The 15,000-nt window shown below is 40.3% G+C and overlaps 1 protein-coding gene across 1 annotated transcript in view; it reads left to right on the top strand.

Annotated features, from left to right (window-relative positions):
* The first annotated feature begins 1,263 nt into the window (after positions 1-1,263).
* LOC143025553 (adipokinetic hormone/corazonin-related peptide receptor variant I-like) overlaps positions 1,264-15,000 on the top strand; it is a 31,220-nt gene continuing 17,483 nt past the window's right edge. The window contains exon 1 of the mRNA XM_076185419.1: positions 1,264-1,329. The gene's annotated coding sequence lies outside the window, so the exon portion shown is untranslated. The remainder of the gene's footprint in view (positions 1,330-15,000) is intronic.

Genomic DNA, 15,000 nt, shown 5'->3' with positions numbered 1-15,000 from the left:
GTCATTATTCATTCTAATTATTTTCTTTCACTCTCCTCTTCTTCTTTTATGCACTTCTTTCAACATGTCCAGAGCAGAACATTTTATACTTGTTTCCTCATCTAAACCCTGTTCTGCATTTATCATCCGCCCATCTACGTCAGGACATTTGACCACAATTATCCTTTCGTCCTGCAATTCCGTTTTCTTTGTTACTTTTCTTATGACTGACCCCGAACGTTATTATCATTTTATGTTTGTCGTAACATTTTGTTTCTATGGTGCATAATGGCTCTCATTCATTCAAATTACTAGTTTTGTGCACAATGAAAGTTTCTTTGTGTATCTAGAGAAACGACAAAGACTGGTTTTCGTTCGAGAATGTCACACTAATTAAGCAAGTTAATGCCATGTCTACAATTTGTTCGTTTTAATATAACGAGCGTTTATCAATTATAGTAAATTCATGAACTCTGCCTTTGGAGATAGAATCACTGCGAAATGCAGGCATAAACTAGAAGAAGAAAATAGGAAACAGAAAATGGGAAATTAAATGGAACACTGAATTTCACTGAGATACAGGAATTACAGCTCCAACTATTCCTGCACTTGATTAGTGTGTGGGATCTCCGTCGTGTTCAGATGAACGAGGAATGAACAGATTGTAGGAAGTTATCAAGCCTCTCGCTGTCCCCATCCACTCTTCTTCCCTCTTCTCCTTCTTGTCCATGTTCCTGATTCTTCTCCTCCTTCTACCTCCTCTTCCACCTACCATCACCCACCATATTCTTTCTCTTACTCTTCTTCCTTCTCCTTCTCCTCTTCCCTCTTTCCTTCCTACTCCTGCTCTACATACTTCCTCTCCTCCTCCTTTCCCTCCTTCATCTACTCTTGCTCTTCCTACTCCTCCCCATACTCATCCTTCTTCATCTTCTTCCTCCCCTTTCTCCTCCTCCCCTTCGTCGCTCCTCTCTTCCTCGTCGGCCCCCTTTGTCCTCCTCCATGCCATTCTTCTCTTCTCTCCTCCTCGTCCCCTTCTTTCTATTGCTCCTCCACTCCTTGTCCTCGTCCTCGTTCCCTCCTCCGTAGCCTCCTCTCTACTCCTCCCCTTATCGTCTTTCTCCTCTTCTTCCTCTTGCCTCGGCTCCTTTTCCCCCTTGGTCCTCTTCCTTTTCCTCATCCTCGTCCTTCCCTCCCCCCACCCCTCCTCTGCCGTCGTCGCATTCCCTCCTCCCCTGACTTCGGCCAAGGTCGCGCGCGGGCTCACCAGTCGTGCTTCAAACTCTGGTGAAGCGACCAACGCCGTTGTCGTCGACATGAACACTCGAATCGCGTGGAAGCTCAGTTATCGTGTGTGACATCGGAATTAAGGACCGAGTGTGTCTATTTCGGCTTCATCAACACGAATCTGTTATTACTTGTAAAGAGACATTGCGACAAGTCCATTATGTGTACGAAAAATTAAGATACCTTTTCATATCAAATAGTGACATGGGTGAACAAGTGAACCAAAAAGAAAACCCGCGAAAATTAATAAAAAATGAACAAGTAAACAAGTAAATAAATAAATAAACAAACAGAATAAATAGATTAATTGATAAATAAGTATATATAAACAAATGAATGACTGATTAAATAAACTAAATGTAAATTACCTTGGAACCTATGTGACAAAAAAATCGTAACGCATTTGTAGATAAAACTATCGAGTGTAGTTCCATCACCTACAAAGAGAAAATATCGTTGTAGGCTATGATTTCGTGTTTTCAAGAAATATAAACAAATATGTTTGCGTTCGTACATTTGAAAACAGACGTGCTGAACATTATGCAAGTCAAGATCTAAGAATATAAGGTCTAACCACTTCCGACCGAATTTCGAGGGAGTTGGCGCAGCGGGCCCGTGAACGTCACCTGGCTGTTCGAAGTGGGGTTCGCGGGCCCTATAGCTGTCAGTTGAAGCTGGCGCGTCGTTCGGGAATGACGTTACCTTCGCTCGCACCGCTCCACGCAATTAGTTATATTCTGACAAATATTATATAAAATATATATATATAGATATATATATATAATATTATAGTTCCTGTCTATATATATGAATATATATAATATATATATATATATATATATAAAATATTATAGTTCCTGTCTTCCTTGGCGTTTCACAGTTTTCTTCAGTGTTTCACAAAGAGAAAACGGACTCAGCCTAATGACGTCAGAAGCTGCGCACAATAATTCAAACGGTCTGACCTGTATATTTAGACCTTGATGCAAGTGAGGATTTAAATGGTCCGAAATGAAAGACGGTTGCTAACTCGCATTCAAAATCAGTCAACTAAATGAATAGATGAACAAGTGTACAGATAAAATAAATGAATATGCAAATTAATAGATAGATAAATAGATAAATAGATATAGATAAATAAATAAATGAATAAAGTAGTCCCCTCACTCCGCATTATCTCTAATAGACTTTAACGACATGCATGGGACACGGTGGCGGCATCCTTATCCCACATCACAGGAGCTTAATCAGAAAGGAGGAGGAGTAATCAGAGCGGCAAAGTGGAGTTTTAAGAATAATAAAAATGGAAATGAGGGGAACTAAAAAGTGTGATATAGCTTGACAGTATTCTGTGAGATGAGATTTGTCTCCGAACATAAAATAACATTCCGTGTGAGTCTGGGCCGTAAGGGTATCACTAAGGTTTCTGTAATACTGACTGCATATATGCAGGTGTGTGTGTGTGTGTGTGTGTGTGTGTGTGTGTGTGTGTGTGTGTGTGTGTGTGTGTGTGTGTGTGTGTGTGTGTGTGTGTGTGTGTGTATTCACCTTGGTCTTTGGATCACGTGTTGGACTCGTGATCGACAGCTATTTCCCTCCCGGAAGAGAGCTCAGAGCTCGTATGACCGATCTATGGGTAATGCAATGACATTTCACACACACACACACCCAACTCCCCGCCCACGAGAGTCAGAGTAGCGACCCGAAGCACAGCGATACCGAAATAATTTCGGCCCTGGGCGGGATTCGAACTGGGTACTGCGAGCACGCACCGTACTTCTCAGTCCAGCGCTCTACCACCGAGTCGTGTGTGTGTGTGTGTGTGTGTGTGTGTGTGTGTGTGTGTGTGTGTGTGTGTGTGTGTGTGTGTGTGTGTGTGTGTGTGTGTGTGTGTGTGTGTGTGTGTGATTCAACATGGTCTTTGGATTGCGTGTTGGACTCGTGATCGACAGCTATTTCCCTCCCGGAAGAGAGCTCAGAGCTCATATAGAACCGAACTATGGGTAATGCTGTGACCTCATATATACACACACACACACACACACACGCAAACACACACGCACACACACAACTCCCCGCCCACGAGAGTTGGAGTAACAACCCGGAGCGCAGCGATACTGAAATTATTTCACGCGTGGGTGGGGTTCAAACCCAGACGTCCGTAGTGGCAGTTGGGAACTCTACCAACTACGCCACGAGTTGCGCGCGCGCACGTGTGTGTGTGTGTGTGTGTGTGTGTGTGTGTGTGTGTGTGTGTGTGTGTGTGTGTGTGATTCACCATAGTCTTTGGATCACGTATTGAACTCGTGATCGACAGCTATTTCCCTCCCGGAAGAGAGCTCAGAGCTCACATACGACCGAACTATGGGTAATGCTGTGACCTTACACACGCACACACACACACACACACACACACACACACACACACACACACACACACACACACACACACACACACACACACACACACACAGACACATACACAAAGCAAAGAAGAGAGGTGACCTACTGACCATCTACAGAATCACGAAGAACACAGAAATACTCGATAGAGAGGACTTTAGAGAGGACTTGTTAAACTGGGACAAGAAAAGCACAAGAGGACATGGAAAGAAAATAAAAAAAAACATAGCTATAGAAGAGATCTGAAGAGAAACAGTTTTCCACATAGAGTGGTGGACACTTGGAACAAACCGGACAATGAAATAGTGTGCGCAAACTAGACACTGCGAGATACAAAGGTGGGACACCACGAGCGTAGCTCCCCAAAATACAACTAGGTAAATACACACACACAGCTCCCCCCCCCCATGAGAGTTGATATAACAACCCGCAACGCAGCGATACTAAAATTATTTCAGCCCTGGGCGGGATTCGAACCCGGACGTCCGTAGTGGCAGTCGGGAACTCTACCAACTGCGCCATGAGTTGCGCGCATATATATGTGTGTGTGTGTGTGTGTGTGTGTGTGTGTGTGTGTGTGTGTGTGTGTGTGTGTGTGTGTGTGTGTGTGTGTGTGTGTGTGTGTGCGTGCGTGTATTTACTTAATTGTATTTACCTATTTGTATCTCACGGGAAGGGGAGCTACGCTCGTGGTGTCCCGTCTCTATATCTCATTTTATCTAAACTATTTTTAAATTCATGTATTTTTCTTGCACACACTATTTTTTTCATCCAACTTGTTCCAACTGTCTATTACTCTGTGAGGAAAGCTGTTCTTTTTCAGATCTCTTCTATAGCTGTCCTTCTTGATTTTCCTTCCGTGTCCTCTTGTGTTTCCATCATCCCATTTTATCAGATTCTCTCTATCAATAACTTCTATGCCTTTCATGATTCTGTAAATAGCTATCAAATCTCCTCTCTCTCTTCTTTGCTCTAGTGTCTGTAGTTCAAGTTTTGCTAGTCTCTCTTCATATGATAGTTTTGAGAGTGTTGGTGCCAATTTTGTAATTGCTCTTTGTATTCTTTCAAGTTTTTTTTTATACATTTTTTTGTACTTGGTGACCATACTGTTGCTGCATATTCCAATTTTGGTCTTATCAGAGTGGTTAGAATTTTCTTCACCATTTCTTCATCCAGGTATGCAAATGCCACTTTGATTGTTCTTATCAAATTATAAGTTTCTCCAAAAATCTTATTTATATGTTTCTCAGGTGACATATTATTCATAACAATGACTCCCAGGTCCTTCTCATTTTCTACTTTTTTTATTCCTTCTTCTCCCAATTTATATGATCCTATTATTCTGTTTTTGCTTTTTCCAAATTCCATTATACTACACTTTTTAGTGTTGAACTCCATCTCCCACTTCCTACTCCATTCCTGTACTTTGTTCAGATCATTCTGTAGTGACTCACAATCTTCATCCGTTTTCACTTTTTTCAACAGTTTTGCATCATCTGCAAAGAAGCTCATATAACTTTCAATTCCTTCATCCATATCATTAATATATATAGCAAACATTATTGGGGCCAGAACTGTTCCTTGTGGGACACCGCTTATTACTTCATCCCATTCTGAGTGTTTATCTCTTATCACCACTCTCATTTTTCTTTCTTGCAAAAAGTTTTCCATCCATTTAAGCAGTTTGCCCTGTATTCCTCCTTCAGTTTCCAATTTCTTAAGCAACTTTTTGTGTGGTACTTTGTCAAAAGCCTTTTTCAAGTCCAGAAATGCACAATCAGCCCATCCATCTCTTTCTTGTATTATGTCTATTAGCCTTGAATAGAAACATATCAAATTGGTGACGCATGATCGTCCTTGTCTGAATCCAAATTGCCTTGTATTTAGCACGTTGTTTTTTTTCTAAATATTTTACCCATCTACTTTTGACAATTCTTTCACAAATTTTTGCTATTGTACTTGTTAGAGAGAGGGTCTTCCTTATTTCCCCCTTTATATATAGGTACTATATTTGCTCTTTTCCAATCTTCTGGGACTTTTCCTTCTTTCAAGGAACTGTTTATTATGCTATGTATTTTGTCTGCCAGTTCTTTCCTGCATTCTTTCAAAATCCAGTTTGTTATTTCATCTGGTCCATGTGATTTTCTAACATCTAGATTACTCAAGTGTTTCAATATTTCATTCTTTGTTACTTCTATTTCTTTCATGGGGGGGACTTTCTCTTTCCATTCGATCTCTTCAGGTTGTATGTTCTCTCTTGTAAACATTGATTTAAAATGTTTGTTCATAATTTCTGCCATTTCTAATTCCTCTGTATATTCAACTCCTCCTTGCCTTAATTTCTCCAAATCTTGTTTGTTTTTCAGTTTGTTGTTTACAAATCTGTAAAATAGTTTTGGTTGATCTTTACACTTCTCTATGATATCTTTTTCATATTTTCTCTTTTCCTCTCTGCACGCTTGTACATATTCATTTCTATAACAAGTATATATTTTCCACTTTTCAGGTCTTTTGTCCTTTCTCCACTTAGTCCAAGCTTTATCTCTTTTGTCTTTTAACTCCTCACACTGTGTGTGTGTGTGTGTGTGTGTGTGTGTGTGTGTGTGTGTGTGTGTGTGTGTGTGTGTGCGTGTGTGTGTGTGTGTGTGTGTGTGTCACAAAAACCCCTTTTCCCCTCTCATAAAGGGTTAAGGGGTGACCGATTCAACGCACATACTCACACATACACACACACAAAAGGCTATTTGACCACAAGCACCACCACTCCCATCTCATCACCTGCTTGGATTAAACGTGGTGCAGCGAGGCACAGCTCTTCTCCTCTTAACCTTTTCAAGCTTAGATTTAAGGGATGGAGAAAAAGCTTGAAAAGAAAAGACAAATCCCATTCTTTAGTCTTTTAAGAAAAGGATTCCATCCTCTTATATTCTAGGTCTTTGTCTAAATTTGATTGATGTTTATTGAAGCTGCCAACATGTGCTTAAACATTTTGTTAAACAAAAGAAAGGAGATATCTTCATGATGTTGAATTCCTATATTTGTGCTTCGAGAACATTCCATTGTTGTATTGTTAGGTAACTTACATGGAAGTACCTCCAAATGTCACAAACAAAAGCAATTAAAAGATCAAGATACCATTGTGTTTCATCAGGGCTATCTAAGAACAGTAATAGAGACATTAGGGGAGAGCGGGAAATGACGAGGGAAAACGAGAGAACGAAAAATAGAGAGAGGAGAGAAAATGAGCGAAAGCAAGAGAGGAGAGAGACACAACAAAATTAATAACCTGAATGCATTTCCTGTAATCCCGTAACGAATGAATTCATATTAATTATCTAGTTATCTAGTTTAACTGAAGTATGAAAAAGATTCGATTTCAGGCAAGGTCAATATGGACAGGCAAGTCGACACGTATCTATTATGACGTCATGTCGTTTGTTGGAGATTGATGGCGTGAGGTGGAACAAACTGGTCAGGAAATAATCAAACTAATTCAACGTGAAACTCATTTTATCCATTCAAATTTATTGAACTATAATCTGGACAGTAATTATGTCGACTGATTGTCCAGAAAAAGCTGGATATGTATTCATTTTTTATGCAAAACTGACGAAGCGAAACTGTGATATATTCCAAACATTTCACTGCAAATACCCACAGGGGCAACAGCGAGAGCTCCAATTTTTGCCTCCTTGGAAAAGAAATACCAATGGGGAAGCAGAATTTTATAAATTGTGAATACAACAGTGGAGAATTAATAATTTATTACACTGAAGTGATGCGTTTCTTCTGAAGTGTTCGTTTTTTGTGTGAGAGATAGAAATGCCCATTGATCACTCCGTCCCGCCTGTTTCTAATGACGTTGATTAATTATAAGTATTTTTGTTGTCACTTTGTTTTCAAAATATTGTAACATATATTTTCGTTATTTTCAGCCAGCAATGCTGTGTATGAGAGAGAGTTTGCACGCGCGCGCGCGCGCGCGCGTGTGTGTGTGTGTGTGTGTGTGTGTGTGTGTGTGTGTGTGTGTGTGTGTGTGTGTGTGTGTGTGTGTGTGTGTGATTCACCATGGTCTTGGATCACGTGTTGGACTAGTGATCGACAGCTATTTCCCTCCCGGAAGAGAGCTCAGAGGTCGTACATGACCGATCTATGGGTAATGCTGTGACCTTACACGCACACACACACCCAACTCCCCGCCCACGAGAGTTGGAGTAGCGACCTGAAGCGCAGTGATACTGAAATTATTTCAGCCCTGGGCGTGATTCGAACCCGGACCGCCGTAGTGGCAGCCGGGAACACTACCAACTGCGCCACGAGCTGTGTGTGTGTGTGTGTGTGTGTGTGTGTGTGTGTGTGTGTGTGTGTGTGTGTGTGTGTGTGTGTGTGTGTGTGTGTGTGTGTGTGTGTGTGTGTGTGTGTGTGTGTGTGTGCGCGCGAGCGTGTGCGTGCGACGCTAATGTTTCCATACGCATACATGAGATGCATTTAGAACATAAGAACATAAGAATGAAGGAGATTGCAAGAGACCATAAGGCCTACACTAGGCAGCTCCGTATCCATCACCACCTGTCATCCCCATCCATAAAGTTGTCTAATCGTTTCTTAAAACAACTGATAGTTTCAGCGCTCACTACATGGTCACTAAGTTTATTCCATTCATCGACCACCCTATTAGTAAACCAATTCTTGCCTATTTCCTTCTTAAATCTAAATTGCCCAGTTTATAACCATTACTGCGGGTCCTGCCCTGTTGTTTTAATATGATGACCTTGTTTGTATCATCCTTGTTAAAGCCTTTAATCCACTTGAACACCTCTATTAGATCACCCTGCACTCTGCGTCTTTCCAGAAAGTGTAAGTTAAGGTGCCTAAGCCTCTCTTCGTAAGGCAAATTTCCGAGTCCATGTATCATTTTGGTCATTCTTCTCTGTACTGATTCTAGTGAATTGATGTCCATTCTATAAGACGGAGACCAAAACTGTACCGCATAGTCAAGGATGGGTCTATTGTTAGATAGAGTTTAATAATTACCTCTGCACTTCTATTCGTTACCGTCCTAGCAATGAAACCTAATGCTCTGTTAGCTTTATTCCTGGCGCTAATGCACTGTTTCCTGGTTTTAAGGTCCGGACTAACTAGAACTCCCAAGTCTCTCTCGCACTCAGTTTTCTCTAAAAGCGTGTTATCTAGGGGTTGTGTAGCCCTACGTTTAACACGCTACACTTAGAGATATTGAAGTTCATTTGCCATTTCACCGACCATGTGAACAGTTTATCAAGATCATCCTGCAAAATATCTGCGTCGTCTCCTGACCTAATTAGGCGTCCTATTTTAGTGTCGTCCGCAAACTTACTAACATCACTATTTATCCCATTGTCTAAGTCGTTTATGTACATAATGAACAACAAGGGACCCAAAACCGAGCCCTGGGGGACCCCACTAGTAACATTGCCCCACCTAGATTTTATTCCATTTATGGTGACCCGCTGTTTTATGTTACTAATCCAAGCTCTAATCCATTCTAACACTTTTCCTCCTATGCCATGGGCTTTGATTTTATTTAGTAGTTTCTGGTGTGGCACCTTGTCGAACGCTTTGCTAAAGTCAATTATCATTGTTATCTGACGCCTTATATATTTTAGTGTAAAAGGATAGAAGATTAGTTATACATGACTTACCCTTGGAGAAACCATGCTGTGAATCATGAATTAAGTTATGTCTTTCGATGCGTTCTCCGAGTCTATTTACTATTATTGATTCAAACATTTTTTATATAACCGATGTCAAACTGATTGTCCTGTAGTTGCATATAGACGATTTATCTCCCTTCTTAAAAACAGGAACAATGTTTGCCTGCCTCCAAGCAGTAGGCACAAAACCAGTGTCGTCCGATTTATTAAATATTTCAGTTAACTGGTCGCAGATTTCAAATTTACACTCCATAGGAATTCTTGGAAAAATTTCGCCTGGACCCGGGGATTTTGTAGCTTTAAGTCTTTCAATCTGCTTGACTACTTCTTCTTTACTAATGCTGATATTAGATAGACGACTTTCTTCATCCCCTCTGAAAATCGGATCGCAGTCAGGTATTTTATCTAACCTCTCATTGGTAAACACCGATAGAAAATAATTGTTAAACTCCTCACTCATTTTTCCTCCGATTCTATCATGACATTTTCATCGTTTTGAATTGGTCCTATTCTTTCTTTATTTCTTGTTCTATAGAGATGAAAGAAATCCTTTGGGTTGGATCTTGCTTGACTGGCAACCTTAATTTCATAATTACGTTTCGCTGTACGTGTATTCCTTTTAACCAGCCTTGACATTTCGTTATATCTTGATCTAAGGTGTGATTCCCCGGTTTTTTTTTTTTTTTTTTTTTTTTTTTTTTTTACATAAAGTCCTCTTTTCATTCCGATCTCATGTTTCAATCTGTTCGTCATCCATTTGGGAGTATTACTATTTTTCTGTGTTGACTTCAGGGGGATAAATGTATTTTGTTCATCAATAATTAGATCAGTTAGATTGCTATGCATTTCATCCAAATTGCTGACTTGTCTGTCGAACCCCCGCCACCAAGTGACCTGACCCAAGGTATGCATATTACCCTCCGTGACCTGACCCAAGGTATGCATATTACCCTCCGTGACCCGACCCCTAGTCATGACCTGACCCCTGGTCAAGTACCGAGACCTGACCCCGTCGACAATGTTCGAAGCGTCCGTAAAGTCCGTGTAACATTTCATATTCAATTTCAAATAGGTTTTTATATTGTCAAAATTTGCTCTCCTGAAGTCTGGTACTAGGACGTTATTCGTACTTTTTAATTCTTCCCAAACAATATTAAATCTTATTTCTTGATGATCGCTAGAGCCTAGACTATCTCCCACTTTTACGTTGCTCATTTGGTGCTCATTATTAGTTAAAAGAAGTCCAGAGTATTTTCTCCCCTCGTAGGATCGCTAATCACTTGTTTTAGGACATTATCCTGCACCACATCTATGTAATGTGATAGCAAGAGAAAAGAACATGATGTGCATTTTTTTTTTTTTGTGACCATAGCAAGTACGCTTAAAATTGACCCACAGAGTTGTAAATGCATGCATATTTGCATTTGCTCCTGCGAAACGACTCTGTCACGCACATCAGAGATTCGAATGCATCTGTACGTGTTTATCTGTCCCAACATAGGATTACTGCATTTGGATACATGCTATCAGATCTTTCCCCTCGCCTTGTCATCGTGAGTTATGAGGGAGGAACAAACTTGGGTCAAATTTCAAAAGACTCGCCGTCGTTGTCACGGGCGATTCGTCGTGCGACATGACGTCATCGTAACGCCTTGCGTTCGCTAGCCAATCACCGCTCAGAAAAGGGTGACGTTGACAAGACTGGGAAGTAATTGGTGCAGTGCGTCCGAGTGTCGTGTTGCCATTAAAGGCGACTAAGATCAACACATCAAATCTTTCATTCGTTAGTGTGCTTTCACGAGTGACATTAAACATCTAGGCCCAGATTTTATGTTTCCCTTGATCATTAATGCTGCATTGAAAAGTTAATTAGTAATATCGAAACCAAATTTGTAATGGAGTCTGATAAATATAAAATACCATAAATAAATTAGTAAGGACACCAGGCCAATTTCATGCTATTCTTTCATGTATAGTAGTTATCAAATATATATATCATCACGTTTCAAATATACACACAAACATATATAGATACACACATAGGTGCACACACACACGTTCATACATACACACGGCCCGGTCGCGGATTGGTAAGGCACTGGCCTCACAAGCCGGAGAACCGGGATTCGATTCCCCGGCCGGGCGGAGACAAGTTGGGTTTGTCTCCTTTCACGTGTAGCCCCTGTTCACCTAGCAGCGAGTAGGTACGGGACGTTAGTCAAGGAGTTGTGACCTTGCATTCCCGGTGTGTGGAGTGTGAGTGGTCTTAGACCTACCCAGAGATCTGCTAATAATGAGCTCTGAGCTCACTGCCGTAGGGTGGTGTCTGGCTGTCTCGAAAAGAGGCTGCAGCAGATCCGAGGTGAATACACACGCACACACACACACGCATGCACATACAAGCAATAGAAGAGACCTGAAAAAGAACAGCTTTCCCCACAGGCTAATAGACGTTTGGAATAAGTTAGATGCAAGAACGATACACGAATTTAAAAAAAGTTTAGATAAAACGAGATATGAAGACGGTACACCACGAGCATAGCTCCCCTTCGCATAAAATACAACTAGGAAAATACATACACGATCCGGTGGCACAGTTGGTAGAGTCCCCAACTCTCACTACGGCGGTCCGGGTTCGAATCCTGCCCAGGGCTGAAATAATTTCAGTATCGCTGTGCATCGAGTCGTTACTCCAGCTCTCATGGGCGGGGAGTTGGGTGTGTGTGTGACTGTAAGTTCACAGCATTACCCATAGATCAGTCATACGAGTTCTGAGCTCTCTTCCGGGAGGGAAATACCTGTTGATCACGAGTCCAACACGTGATCCAAAGACCAAGGTGAATCACAGTATTACCCATAGATCAGTATTACCCATAGATCAGTCGTACGAGCTCTGAGCTCTCTTCCGGGAGGGAAAAAAGCTGTCGATCACGAGTCTAACACGTGATCCAAAGACCATGGTGAATCATATGCGCGCACACACACACATACACACGTACACACAAGCATACACATACACGAACGCGCACAAACACACACTCACACACACACGCTGCGAGTCGTTACTCCAACTCTGATGGGCGGGAAGCTGTGAGTGTGTGCGCGTGTAAGGTCACAGCATTATCCATAGATCGGTCATATATGAGCTCTGAGCTCCTGCGGGAGGGTAAAAAATGTCGATCACAAATCCAACACGTGATCCAAGACCTAAGATGATTGCTACATGGGAGTGATGTAATGCACTTCACTCCCATGCAGCAATCATCGGGACGATTTTGTCAAGTTAGCGAGGGTAGCAAGCAGCCTAATTCTCCACAAAACCAGACGAAAGCGAGATGACCACAACATTGACTGGGGAGGAACGGGGTGAGGTGTGTGAATATATAAGTTGCCAATGTCGTTTTTGTGTACACTCTGAAGAAGTCCTAGTTAGACAAAACGTCAGTAATAGAACTTCAACGGATTCTTGTAGGTATATTCGGAATTGTTGGGGTCAATTGAATATATATATATATATATTATATATATATATATATATATATATATATATATGTATATATATATACAGTAGGGGAGACCGGGGCTAGTTGTTACAATTTCACTATTTTTGCCTCTCTAACAAAATCTACAGAAGGTAACTTAAATGAAAATCTACCATGGAAAGTTTATCAGGTATATTGCCATATTTCTGAGAAATAACAAAAAGTAATACAAAAACGTTTTGTATACAACTTGCCCCATATATGGGGCAAGTTGTTACATACGATGGGGTAAGTTGTTACAAAACGCAAAATGAAATATATCCTTTGGAAACAAAAACAAAACGTAAATTTCTTTATTCACAGAGTTCACACACGTAACAAGCATTCCCATCTGTGCAGTTTTCATGGGCCCAATCTTTGCATTCGATGCATTGCACCCATTGCTCCCCTGGGGCTGAGTTTGACCAGTTTCCGCCACATGCAAGACACCAATACTCTTCAGTGTCCTTTCTGTATTTTTTGTTGTTGTTGTTTCCAGCAGACTTTATAAACTGCTCTGAGTCCTGGTTCCTCTTGCCTGTTTTATGCTTGAGTCTTTTTCCTTGTGACTCCTCAACCATCTTTTGCAATTTTATTTTCTCAGGTGTGTCTGTTAGTATCACTGTGTGGCGTTTTCTTTGGTTGCGTCGTTGCGTCTTTCTTGGACTGGCCTTTTTAAATGGCCGCAATGCCTCTGGAGTATTGATTTCAAATGTAGCTCTTTGATCAGTCTGTGCTGAAGGATGTAATTTGCATAAGTTAAGCCCATCCAAAATGGCACTGCCAACTCCAAAATATCTTTGTTACACCTATCAGATCGATGTGTTTTTCTTTTGTAGGTCCGAACCATGTTTGATAGCCCTGTAATTAAATTATATCAATTGAATATAAAATTATCCCATTATGGGGTTAGTTGTTACAGCTTGTAACAACAAGCCCCAAGGTGACCACATCACTTCAATTCATTCTTTAGGCTATTGAGTCATGTTTTGAGAAAATAAACTGTTATCATAAATCAAGCTAAAGGACAGCTGTTTCGAGTAATTAAGTCAACTTTAGTGAACTTTAGCTTCAACAAGATCTATGAAAATATTTTGAAAGGCCAAAATACTTACTCAAGATGTGCAAAAACAGATTTTTTGTTGTAGTTTAGGAGACAGTAGTCACAAGTGGTTTGCTCCCTCTGAGAACGTGACCGATACTGATGTTTACTTGCCACTAAGATCTGAGCGCCATCTGTCGCCACATATTGAAGCTAATGACATTGTATCAACTTACCCCTGTATACAACTAGCCCCGGTCTCCCCTATATATATGTATATATATATATACAGTATATATATGTATATATATATATATATATATATATATATATATATATATATATATATATATATATATATATATATATATATACCTTCAAGCATTGTACTTCGACTGTCAACGAAATGGTTTGTTGGAATGCCCGCTGGAAGTTGCAACAGACTTGAGACATAAACATACAAAATCATGCAAGTATGATGAGGAGCCTAGTCTTAGCCTCGCAGTATTGAAACGTATATAATTTTCCCAGTTATTGATTATGCTACTTTTATATATATATATATATATATATATATATATATATATATATATATATATATATATGTATGTATGTATGTATACTTAAATATATATATATATATATATATATATATATATATATATATATATGCAGAAAGATCACTATAAACAACACGTGATCCACAACTTTTGCTGGTGACCACTAAGGAAATCGGAAGAAAACAGTATATCCCAAGCGCTTTCGTGTAATTCACATCTTCAGGGGAATACAGAAAAAGTTGTGTTACAAAGAGGTTTAAAATTAACAAGATTATACACTAGGAAAGGAACAGGCAAGGTGTGAGATGTCACAAAATTAAACACTAGGAAAGGAACTGGCATAGCACAAGATGACACGAAATATTACACTAGGAAAGGAACCGGTGAAGCACAAAAAGTCACATATGAAATAAGAATAAGTCTTGCTGTTCTCTAGATTTCTTTTTCTTTGATGACTTTGTGTACCAAGACTTATTCTTATTTCATATGTGACTTTTTGTGCTTCACCGGTTCCTTTC

The sequence above is a fragment of the Oratosquilla oratoria genome, chromosome 5 (assembly GCF_046742065.1).
Source record: "Oratosquilla oratoria isolate Oo_2021 chromosome 5, ASM4674206v1, whole genome shotgun sequence".
Classification (NCBI taxonomy): domain Eukaryota; kingdom Metazoa; phylum Arthropoda; class Malacostraca; order Stomatopoda; family Squillidae; genus Oratosquilla; species Oratosquilla oratoria.
The sequence above is the reverse complement of the archived record's forward strand: the minus strand, read 5'-3'. Positions and strand labels throughout refer to the sequence as shown.